Source organism: Lygodium microphyllum, chromosome 4, assembly GCF_053477565.2.
Source record: "Lygodium microphyllum isolate KBCC chromosome 4, Lygodium_microphyllum_v1.1.10, whole genome shotgun sequence".
Classification (NCBI taxonomy): Eukaryota; Viridiplantae; Streptophyta; class Polypodiopsida; order Schizaeales; family Lygodiaceae; genus Lygodium; species Lygodium microphyllum.
In genome coordinates this window covers 55033713-55045638 of record NC_141138.1, presented here as the reverse complement: position 1 = coordinate 55045638, position 11926 = coordinate 55033713, and positions in this window count along the sequence as shown.

The window sequence follows — 11926 nt, the reverse complement described above, 5'->3', positions numbered from 1 at the left end:
GATTAAGGTGACAACTTCCTTATGAAGTATTTTAACTACTTAATGAATGATGGTTTTTCACACTGATGAAGCTTGCTAATGCTTCCTAGTAATTTGAGCTAAGTTCACTTCAGCCTTTCATTCTTGGGATTTTAGTTGGAGATGGATTCATATTTACCTTGAATCGGATTCATGATTCATCTCCATTGTATCATAAAAGGCATTGGATACTTGATGGTGTGTATTGCTTCATCAACATTGATCACCTTGCTTATATAAAGAAAAAGTTGAACTGAATTTAGTTGGTGAAAAATCTCAATGTTGTTAGCTTATTTATTTTTCAAGAATCTAGATTATATGCTACTCTCCACATGGGCATACAACAAATGCAATAGAACCGCTACATCTATGAGGAGGTGATTCAATTTATTTTGACAAAATGTATGACTATTTTAGGCAATTCTCATGGTCACAATTGCTATAAAAAAGGCTATCCAAACCTTCTTTCTTGAGTGCATGCAAAAAGTGAGCTTTTTGAGTGAGATTTTTTGGGTAACTTTCAATTATGTTCCACATAGTCCACTTGTTCCTCCTTTTTTTTCTAGGTATATATCAAGCACCAATGCTACTCCTCCATTACCACCACCATTTCCACTACCTCCACTAGCACCACCAAATACCACTACCACCACCATCTCCATTTTTGGTTCTCCATTGCCACCACCAGTGCCACATCTTACTCACCTCCTCCTCACATCAATACCACAACCAATAGTGCCACTAATGCTCAGTATCTTTCTTCCCCCATGTTGACTACCCCAAGTAACAATTCTCCTCTCTCTCTCTCTCTCTCTCTCTCTCTCTCATGTATGGCATGTGTTAACTCTAGTGCAAAGAAAGCAAAAAGAAAATTAAAAAGATGTATGGAAAAATGGTAAAATGTGGCCCAAATGAAGAAATATAGGAAAAAAGACCAAAAGTACAAGGACAACCTTAAAAGTTGAAGGCAAGTGCAAAAGAGAAAAGGTGCATTTTAAATATTAAAAAAGAACTCTTAATCCTTGTAAAATAGTGCTAGGCTCCTTCCTATGCAATTTGTAAATGTAGATGGGTATGGGTGAAGGCACAATGCAAATAGGAATGGAATAGGAAAAGAGGACTTAGGCTAAAATGGCCATGCATGTAAAAAAGAGACGGGTGCCCAAAAGGGGATTAGTGTTATGTATAAAAAGGTAAAAAGTGAATGAAGAAGCTCATTCTTGTTTATGGCTAAAGCTAGCTCTCATCATCATCATCATCATCATCATCATCATCATCATCATCATCATCATCATCTTCTTCTTATTGAGCTTGTGCTTGAGAGAGGGAGTGTAAGGGAGTGAGCGTGTGAGGGTGAGGGACTATGGTGGAGAAGCTCTCCATCTTCTCCTCTCTTCTTCTTCTCTTCTCTTGTCTCACACACAACAATGGAGCATGGAGCTTGAGGATCAAGCTTGCTTGAGCTTGCACCTTGGATTGTGGAGCTACCAAAGTGCTTGAGAGAGGAGGCAGCTTGATTGAGCATGGAGGTAAGCTCACTACACTCGTAGGTCTGAAAGCTCGTACAACTTTGTGAGAGGTAGCCATTGCACTTGGCTTGAAACTCTTGAAGCAATAAGCGGTCCATGGGTCTTGTGACGGTTGAGCGAGAAGCTCCCACAGCATGCATGTCTCTCTCCTCCTTCCTCTCAACAACACACACACACACACACACACACACACACACACACTCTCTCTCTCTCTCTCTCTCTCTCTCTCTCTCGCTCTCTCTCTCTCTCTCTCTCCCCTTATCTTTTCATCCCAAACTCTCATTTATATTCTCTCTTTCTCTCAATGTATTTGTAGTTCTCTCTAACATCCTTGCATTACTAAATTAAGCTTTGTGCATATTCTTGATACTATTATCACAATGCTAGTGGTTGCATTGTGCATACACGAGCAAGATTACACTCCCTTATACATTCACATCCCCCTTCCCTCTTCTCTCAAATTTTTACATATGTTTTATAATTATATCCTAAGGTATCACTACTTCAATCGTACACACACGAGTGAAATCACATATGCAAATAGTCATATGTAAACAATCCTCTCCCACTTTCTCTTTCTATCTCTCATTCTCATTTGATTAGGCTTATGTATGGATTGGAGTTATGCATTTATTTGCAATAACCCTTGCAATTGCTTCAAAATATTTATAAAATGTAAGGGTTTAGGGTTAGTATGAGATCTATTGTTTTCAAAATGTTTTAATTGTTAATATTCAGACTATAAAATTATTACAATATTACTCATTCAATTGTGTACATATACATTCATGTGTGCATATATATTCACATTCCCCCCTCTCTCAATTCTTTATACGTGTTTTATAATTATATTTTGATGTATTAGTACTTCAATTGTGCACACATGAGCAAAACCGCATATACATTCACATTCCCCCCTCTCTCAATTCTTTGCACATGTTTTATAAATTACATCTTGATGTATTAGTACTTCAATTGTGCACACAAGTGAAACCACGTACACGAAACAATTACACTTACACATTCTTTTCCCTCTTTCTCTTGCTCTCTCTCATCCTCATTTGAGTAGACTTACATGTGGATTGAAGTTATGCATCTGTTTACAATAACCCTTACAATTGGTCCATATTATTTGTAAAATGTAGCTTACTATTGCATCTTATGTGTTTCAATTATTTCTTCCAAGACTGTACACTTAACACTTGGAACTTTCAACAATCAAATATTTTCATACACTAATACATTTTGCATTGTACTACATGAACTTACTACAAAAAGGTATACTAAGTCCACAACTACATTTGTAAGATGGTGAACCACTGTGCATAAAACAAATGCACATATTCATTGTAAACATCAAATAATCAAGGTCCATTGCTGGATGGTGGAATGGATAATCCCTAACAACTCCTAGACTCCCCCATGCAAACTTGTTAGCTCTATCAAATAGGGAAGCATATGTTCCATGAGGATGGTATCCATGGGCTTTCCCTCAAATGTAGGTAGGAATATAAAGGAGGTGGGCGGGATCCTTTGCATCTTCTCCATACTATCATCCATAAACAATGTCATTGTTGGCCTAAAGTGTGGTCAATCAGTATCATTAAAACATTTCAAAAAATGCGACTTCATGTGACTCCTTTGGAAATTAGTTATAGGAACTACTCAACACCTCCCTTGAACATATTAAAATACAAATTGTGGTGCTTGCATTTTTTTCTTTACACAATCACTTTGAGTAAGTTGGAGTAGCTCACTCAAGTTGTCCTCCTCCATCGAGCTCCAAATGGCAATGTCAAACAATGTAGATATTTTCTTTAGAAACTTAATGAGGACTAGCCACAAAATAATCCAATATTTTCCTACTTTCAAGGGCTTGACTAGTAATGATCCTTTTTGCCTTGGATGCCTATGTACAAGCATCTTGTTCATATCAAACACAATAAGCTTTTGAGTTTTGGGGGGCAGTTTTACATACATAGTAGAAAAGGTGAGCATGCCTGTGTTTTGATATGACAAAAGGAGAGCTCTATTATGATTAAATGTTATAGGGAATTACATAAACATGTTACCTTCACTCTTAAAAATCTCCCCTATTTGACAAAGCAATATAAGCATATGATTTCTCTTTGAGAATCCAGCACTGTTGATGTGCAATGTCACTACACCTCACACTGCAATCTAATATGGTGTCCCCTTCTTTTGTGTATATTTGCAAAAATGAACTCCAAAAAGCCCCACCATATTGCATGCCTCCTCGAGTAGGAAATATTTGTACCAAGGGATTAGGAATTGATTACTCCAATACTTTAATAATAATGGGTCTCATACCGACATCTCATTAGGTTTCTTGTTGTATGCATCCATTGATCCATACTAATGTCATCTATCATGATTCAAGAGGGATGGCTGCCTTGTAATTGACATCTAAACACATGTATGCTAGAATATGTATCACATGTATTTGCATTTCAAGCAAAAATACTACTTTTAGCTATCTTAATTAATAAACGAAGCTATGAAGTTTGATACTTGAATAGAAAAACCAGCATGATTATATTGTAACTTTAAACTTGTCACTTGTCCACCTCCAACAATACAAACATACATCTTGCTATGAATAACTTGTGTCATGTGTAAGACCTAATATCTCTTCCCTAACTCTTCTCATTGGCCCTATCCTCCATAACTTCTTCAATGAGCTTGCATAGGCCTAGCAACTTAGATGTCTCATCCAAAGACAAAAGAATAAGAAGAAAAGGAATAAGAGAGACTAAGTGAAACTAACACTTAAGGCTGACAACAGAAAAATATTAACGAAAGGAAAACAAGTTCCTAATATGAAGAAAAGACTTAAGGTTAAAAAAAAAACAAGATGGGGAGTGCTAAAGTTGGGGAATACCTAGATCCCAAGAAACAATTGGACATTATCGATAAAGTAAGGAGCTGGGTAAAAGAGGCTCAGGCCCACCTCCAAGAGGACGCTGAATCCATAGTGGAAGATGGGTTGCATGACTTGTCAACAATGAGTCCACCCACCTCTCCTATCTACATGGGGATAGAGGGAACCGGCATGCCTGAGACATTTCCTTTAGTAGAGCTACAACTCAACATCATGAACAACATGACCATTGGAAACAAGACAATTTCCTTTAGTAGAGCTACAACTCAACATCATGAACGACATGACCATTGGAAACAAGACATTGATTGATATGTGCATGAGAAACTAAATGCTAGCTTGCTAGCTACTTTGACCTCAATATTGGTATCCCTATTGTTAGGGTTGTTATTGAAGCAAAGCCCTTCTTTTTGGAATGCATTAAAGAAGTGGATTGAAGGATCAATGTAGTTGAAAACACCAATTCCATAAGACCACACTACTAAAACAAACATACCTAGTCTAACTCTGAATTCGACAATTGGAAACCTGCAATAAATGATTGTAGAATTTTGTATTACAAAGTTTATCGATACTTCCCTTCACGTGGTGAATTAACTAGAAAGTTTGCATGGTGCTATGTTTATGAAAGGTGCCATGTAGCCACAAAATACCCTAAAGGCTATAAGGTTGCATGGGTCCACTTTGACGAAGGTGTGGTGAATATGCGTAGGATGAGGATTGGAGGGCTAGAGAAAAAATTTGAATCTTGGAGGAAGCTAAATGGTGCATCCTAAGGAGGTCTCCCCCATTTTAACAAGACGCCTCACATGACATGAAGTGATAGCAATATATACTTAGAAATAGAGCATTTGTACATAGGGGTTGTGGTTGATTATGTTCTTGATTTGGAGGCATCACCTAAAAGGATGACATGGAACATGGGAGAGTCAGCAAGTTTGATAGAGCTGAAGGATGCTATCCAACAAAAGAAAGAAACTTTGTTGATGTATGAAGGTAAAGAGGGTGTGGCAAAGAGCATCATGGAGGATATTATTTCATCGGAAGCTTGCTTTATTTAGTTGAAACAAGAAACTTGTCTCAATGATGTAGAGATAAAGGAGGTGGAGGCTAAATTGGAAGCAAGTCAACAATTACTATGATGATATGGAGTTAGTGAAGACATTTAGAGACTTCAAGTAGAGGTTGAGTAGCAAGAGGTATTCTATCCAACGACTTTATTATGGTGGTTTTGAAAATTAGCTTGCATTGTTGGTGGTTTTAGGGTTTAGGGTACTCCTTTTGATACATATAATCTAGTATTATTTGGTGGGTTATAGTACTGGTTCATAGACAATTTTGGTCATTCTAAGGGATTGGTAGTGTAGATAGTTCTAGTATGAAGGAATATTTTGGATTTGCTTGTAGTTTTAGTAGTTTTGACAATATTGATAGCTTTGATAATTTGGATTATTCTGACTATTTTGGTAGTATTTACAGTGATATAGCCTTGTTTATTATCATAGTGTTGGTGGCTTTGATTAATGTGGTAGTTTTGGTACTTTTACTACTTTTAGACTACTTTTGATAGTTTTAGTAGTATTGAATAGAGTACTTTTTTTGTTTTTGGGTACTTTTATTGATTTTTTAAAATGTTTGATACTTTATAATGTTTTGAAACTCTTTTAGTGTTTGACATTTTTGGTACTCCTTGGTATTCTCTAATGCTCTTTGCTAGTTTTGGTAATTCTTGATATTCTTTGGTGTTGTTTTGGAACTCTTTGTGCTATTTGCTATTTTTGACACTCCTTAGTACTTGTGGGAGCTCATGCTCAACCGCCAAGACCCACGGACCGCTTATTGTTTCAAGAGTTCCAAGCTGAGCACTAATGGCTACCTCTCACATAGCTAATGTGCCATCCATATCTACGGGTGTAGTAAGCTTACCTCCATGCCGATTGAGTTACCTCCTCTCCCGCGCACTCCGGTAGCTCCACAATCCAAGTGTAAGCTTCAAGCAAGCTCCATCCTCAAGCTCCACGCTCCAAGTTCCATCGCCACGAGCAAGAGAAGAGAAGAGAAGAGAAGAGAAGAAGAGAGGAGAAGATGGAGAGCTTCTCCTCCTCTATCCCTCACCCTCACACACTCACTCCCTCACACTCTCACACTCCCTCTCTCAAGCACAAGCTTAAGCAAGCAAGAAGAAGAAGAAGAGGAGACCCACTTTTGGCCACACACAAGAATGAGCTTCTCATTCACTTTTCAACTTTATATACAAAACCCTAAATCCCTTTTGGGTGGTCATCCCCTTGTCCCCTTTTTTACATGGCCTTTTTTCCATTGTCCTTCTATCTTCCTAGCTTCCTTTCCACCGCCCGTCTACATTTACAAATTGCATGGGTGAGAGCCCGGCACTCCTTAAATTAAATCATGATGCACTTGCACTCTTTTACAAAAGTATTGACTTGCGCTTTTCCTTGTGCACCTTTTTCCTTTATTTAGGACTTTTCTACATTTCTTGTGCTTCCATATTTTTCTTGGTGCACCTTCATCTTTCGTTTCACTTTTGCATTGGCCTTTGTCCTCCGCTTTAGATTTTCTAGATTTTCCACCTTATTCATCTACCGGTTGACATTAACCCCCTCCTAGACGAGTGTCAATCCCATGGCACTCACCGTCATAGGAAGCAGGCTTTGGCATGCACTGAAGACGTGGGTGGAAGGGACATTGGTGGCTGCCGTGGAGGAGTGTTGGTGGTGGTGTGGAGGAAGTTCGTTGGGGGCACGTTGGTGGCCTAGATAGCTGGTGATAGGGTTGTTGGAGTTGGTGGTAGGGCTATTCGTTGTTGGGGATTGCACTGATGGCCAGCACAAGTGTTGGTTTGTTGGGGATTTGGCACATGATGATTCTTAGCGGGCTTGCAGGATGATAAAGGATAAGAATTCAGAGTTGGGTGTCGATGAAGAGCAAACGACACTGTTAATGGAGTCTTCAATACCTACAATTTAAAACCTCTCATAGGTGGTCTCTCCCTAGGGGTAGTTCTAGTCTTCTCTATCGTGTATAAGACATAGTTCAATTAGTTTGGGAGATAGGTTGAGAACTCTAAGCAAGCTGAGAGCATTGTCCCGCACTTGAGGACCCAAACTGTGTGTATATTTCGGTGCAGATATTATGTGAGTGCTCGTGCATACTTAGATATTATATAGTTAGAAGACCGCGGGCTGGTTTCTCATAACAATTTGTGGATGAAGCAAAGTTGTCCATGTTGAGAAGAAGTACACGTGAAGGTGTATGAGACATCCTTTGCGTTGTGACTGCATGACATAACATAATTGAAAACATGGACACCACACTTTCAGTAGAAGTTGGGAGCTATTGGACTTGCTTGATGAGATGGTGTACTTTTCATGGCCATTCATGTGGTGCTAATTACCACAATTGATTGCAATGGTATTAAGACAGAGTGCAAGAGGGAATAGTATAAATGGGGCAGGGTGACAGGTCTAACCATAGGCAAGACAAGCTCCCTAGGTATGTCTTGCCCTTGATGTGCCCTGAACAATTGTGGGTGATGCTAAGGGGCTAGGGGACTAGGGACGGAGCCAGTCGACCAAGGTCACTGGACGTGTCTAATTTGAGGACCCTAGGTGCTGTGCTGTGATCGTGGGTGCTTCGTATCTTTTTCCTTTTTTCTTTTCTTTTTTCCTTTTTCGTTTTCTTTTTCTTATGCTTTTTTTTTCTTTCTTTCTTTTTTCTCTTTTTGTTTGTTTGTTTTTTTTTTTGGACTTGCTTGAATATAACCATTGTAATATGTTGAGGCTATCAGCCTTTCAATGGGTTGGAAAATGTCAAGCTTCGAAGGCTCAGGAAATGGATATTACAGTGATGATTGGGCCCTAGCCTTGTTGTTAGAGAAACAGTTGTTGAGATGGGGAGATACACTTGAGATATTGCAACCCTCTTTGTGACATGCGATGTCAGTTTAATTTAGGTAACAACTGTTGTGAGCCAAATGTAGAGCTTGACATGACTATGCTTTGGGCCATGTGATGTGGGCACTCACATGGGTGATTTTTGGGCCATGCGATGTGGGCACTCACACGGGTGATTTTTGCTTGACATGAATGCTTTGGGCCATACGATGTGGGCACTCACATGGGTGATTTTTGCTTTTGGCAGCGTGGCTTTGTCATGGCTCTTTGTGGGGTCAGTGGTCTTGCGGCGACTTGGGCATTGAATACTTTCGCACAAAGACCTGTGTCATCCTGCATCCACTTGTCACTTCATGAGAGTACATGCATGGCATATGCCGCAACTATAATAAACCAGTGCAACGCAAGGAGACATCACTTATCTGAATTCCATGGTGTTCACTTAGATACTTATCACTTGTGCTTGATTAGCTTTTTCATTTGCTAAAGACGTGAAATATATTAAACACAGATATGAAAAGTTTGTACAATTGGAAAACATGTCAACACTTAACCATTTAAAGACAAAAAGTCATGGCCAGGTAGCATTTGATAAGCCTTTTATACAACATGGGGCTCCTCTATTTGTACGAGGCGGGGCGAGTCTGGGTGGTCAGGCAACTGAGGCTGTGTTGGTGAGGGGCTCCTGTGAGGCTGGGCGGGGAAAATGTCAGCTGGGGACCCGGATGGTGTAGTCCGTGGCCGCAACTGTTTCCAGAATGCTTTTGAACAATGCATCAAATTCTTGCTTGTCTCGAGCTACCCTCTCCTCTTTCGAGCACCTGGTGCCCGAGCGTTTGGTGGGGGTCCACACAACCGGTGTTGCCACACCCTCTATGCTCCCTTGAGCTCTCGTCCTCTTGGCTTGGGGGGTATTTGGCCTACATCCTGGGCAGTGTCGTTTAGGGCCTTGTTTCTTTGCGAACCTTTTAAGGGTAGGTACACAGCGTCCTGGCAGAGGAGCTTGTGCTGCATGCTCCCTTCGACGGCGGATAGGATCCTTGCAGGCCAGTTGCACTGGGTGCTCCATGTCGGCTACCGTAGGGGGACCTAAAAAATGGGAACCAAGGATTAGGCCTTGAGGCAGGATAAAACTATTCGCATGGAAGGGATTATACAATGGGTTATCAAGTGCATATGATGAGGAGGGGAGAGGTGAGGCACGCAGTGTTTGTTGTAGAGGGATGGCCCCCATGATGATGTTTGTTTTGCCTCCAGTCATTAGCAAATCTTGGCTTATGCTAAGTTGTGTGGACTGGTTGTCATGGAGTGGAGCACGGCTCATCCTTGGAAGGATAGACCGAAAAAGAGAAAAGGTGTATAGAAAGGGACGATACCCTATCTACACCATCAGAGATGTTGGTCAGGGCTTCCTATGGTAGTAATGAGGGTTGCATGCCCTCCTCTTGGAGGCGGGAATGGTCACACAACTTCTAAATGTGTGGTGAGAGGAGGACCTGAGGAGCTTAACCTGTCGAACCCAACCCGGTCGCAAAAGTCATTGTTTATTTATATACATATTTAAGAATCCATGTCACTTCACGAGGATAAAAACCAATTGTAGAACTCGGGATTGTACTGGAGTGTGGCACATGCATCCAGTACTCGTGGTAGCCTTCTTACTAGCATCAGGTATTTTGCAACGTCAAGTATCATGGTACCTTGTCTGAGTCTACTTGTAACATGTAGTGCCTTCTTAGTGAGAACATTATCAGCCAAAGAGTTCTCTTGGCTAGTTCCAGCTAAGTCTGTACCCCGAATGGCAGTCAGCACACTCGAAAGGAAGTTGGTGCCACATAGGTTGAGTCTCTTTGAAACCACCATTTGGCCAATCGCTCCTCTGAGACTGTCATGATCTGGGCTCCTAGTTCGGCCATTGCAATGCGGCTTTCAAACCAACGTTGTTCAAATTGACTTCGACCCTCTGATTATCGCTTTAGTTGCTCTATCTCTAAAAGATTTGGTTGGTAGAGCACGTCATTGAATGTTACAGTTAAGCGTAGTTCGTCAGCTTCCTCGTCAGAGGTGAGTCGCATGCGTTCATGCAAGAGCTTGTCATAGTGCTCGTTATGATGTTTTGCTCTTCCCAGGATAGGGAAAATGGCAAGTATTCTCCAAGCTGCTCCTTAGGGAATGGGCCCATGTCCGCAAGGATGTAGACACGTGCAAACACCTTGAGCTTAGCATCCAACTCAGTTAAGCATTCTGCGACACTTCTATGTTGAACGAGGGCTTGCTCGGTTGCTATCTCATGCAAGGTTCTAGGAGTTTCCCTAGGCTTTAGCATAGCTGGGGGCTCAGGCCTAGATGAGCAAGATTGGTCAATGCTAGGATCGCTTATGCTCTCAAGGTTTGTGAATTTTTCTTGAGGTTTTGTTGCTATTTTGTCATGGTTCTCCTTGGATGTGACTGGTATAGATTTTTCACCCTGTTGTGATAGTGTTGTATCCACTCTTGATTGGTTAATGCGAGTTCTGTTGTCGGTGGATTGGATATTGCAAGCAACCATTGATGGTAATAGGTGCTTTGATTTTTCAGAACACACGGATGCATTTGAGGTTTCACCGCTATTAGGAGAGATATCAAAGGGTTCATTGGTGGATGGACTTGATGCTTTATTCCTCAGCTCTCCAGCGCTCTTGGTCTCGATGTTCTTGGGGTCCACAACCACCTGTAACTGCTGTTGTTTTCGCTATTTTCCCCTCTTTTTCTTTGTCAGTGAAGGTGCATCTCTCAACGACTCAGGACCTTGGACTAGGTCAACCGTTGATGTGCTTGGTTGGGCCTTAGCATTCTCTTTCTCTAGTGTGTCCTCATGGGACATAGCCGTGGCCTGCTGAATAGCCTCGCTAGGTTGTGAGGGTACAACTGCCTCCCTTTTTGGAGAGTCTAGCTCTTCAGCCAATTCCTTTTTGTTTAACTCCTCCAACCTAGGCTTTAGGCGCTTTGGAAGTGCTGGAGTTGTCAATGAAGTTGGTTGCGACACCTCCTCCACAGGTAAACTACTAAGGACACGTTTCACAAGGGGCATTGTCACAGCCAAGGGCTGTGACTGCTGTGATCCTCAATTGGAAAAAGTAGTAGCTAGTTCAGTGGACTTGCTACTATTGGTGGATTGCTGTGTCAAGTACTTAGGTTGATTGGAAGTGGTCGTGTCTTTTATTGCCCTTAGAGAATTCACTTGTGTAGATCTAGTATCAATTGAGCTAGCCATGGTAGATTGCACAGGCATATACTTAGGTTGAGAGCTAAGGGTGGTGTCATGTCCTGCCTCTTGGACATTTGGAAGCTCTGATGTAGGTAGAGATTGGGATTGAGTAGCCGCACTCGACGACTGTGGTGCTTCCTGTGCCCTTTTAGGGGAAGAGGGTGTAGGAGACTTGGGACTCCTAAGTGGCTTTGACATTGGCTGGGAGATTTGCTCGTGACTGTTAGATGGTTTTGCTATTTGCTTTGTTGAGCATTTAACCTTGCCATGAGCAATGTTGTGCCTATGATGCCTGCTATTCTCTTGGGGAATCAAA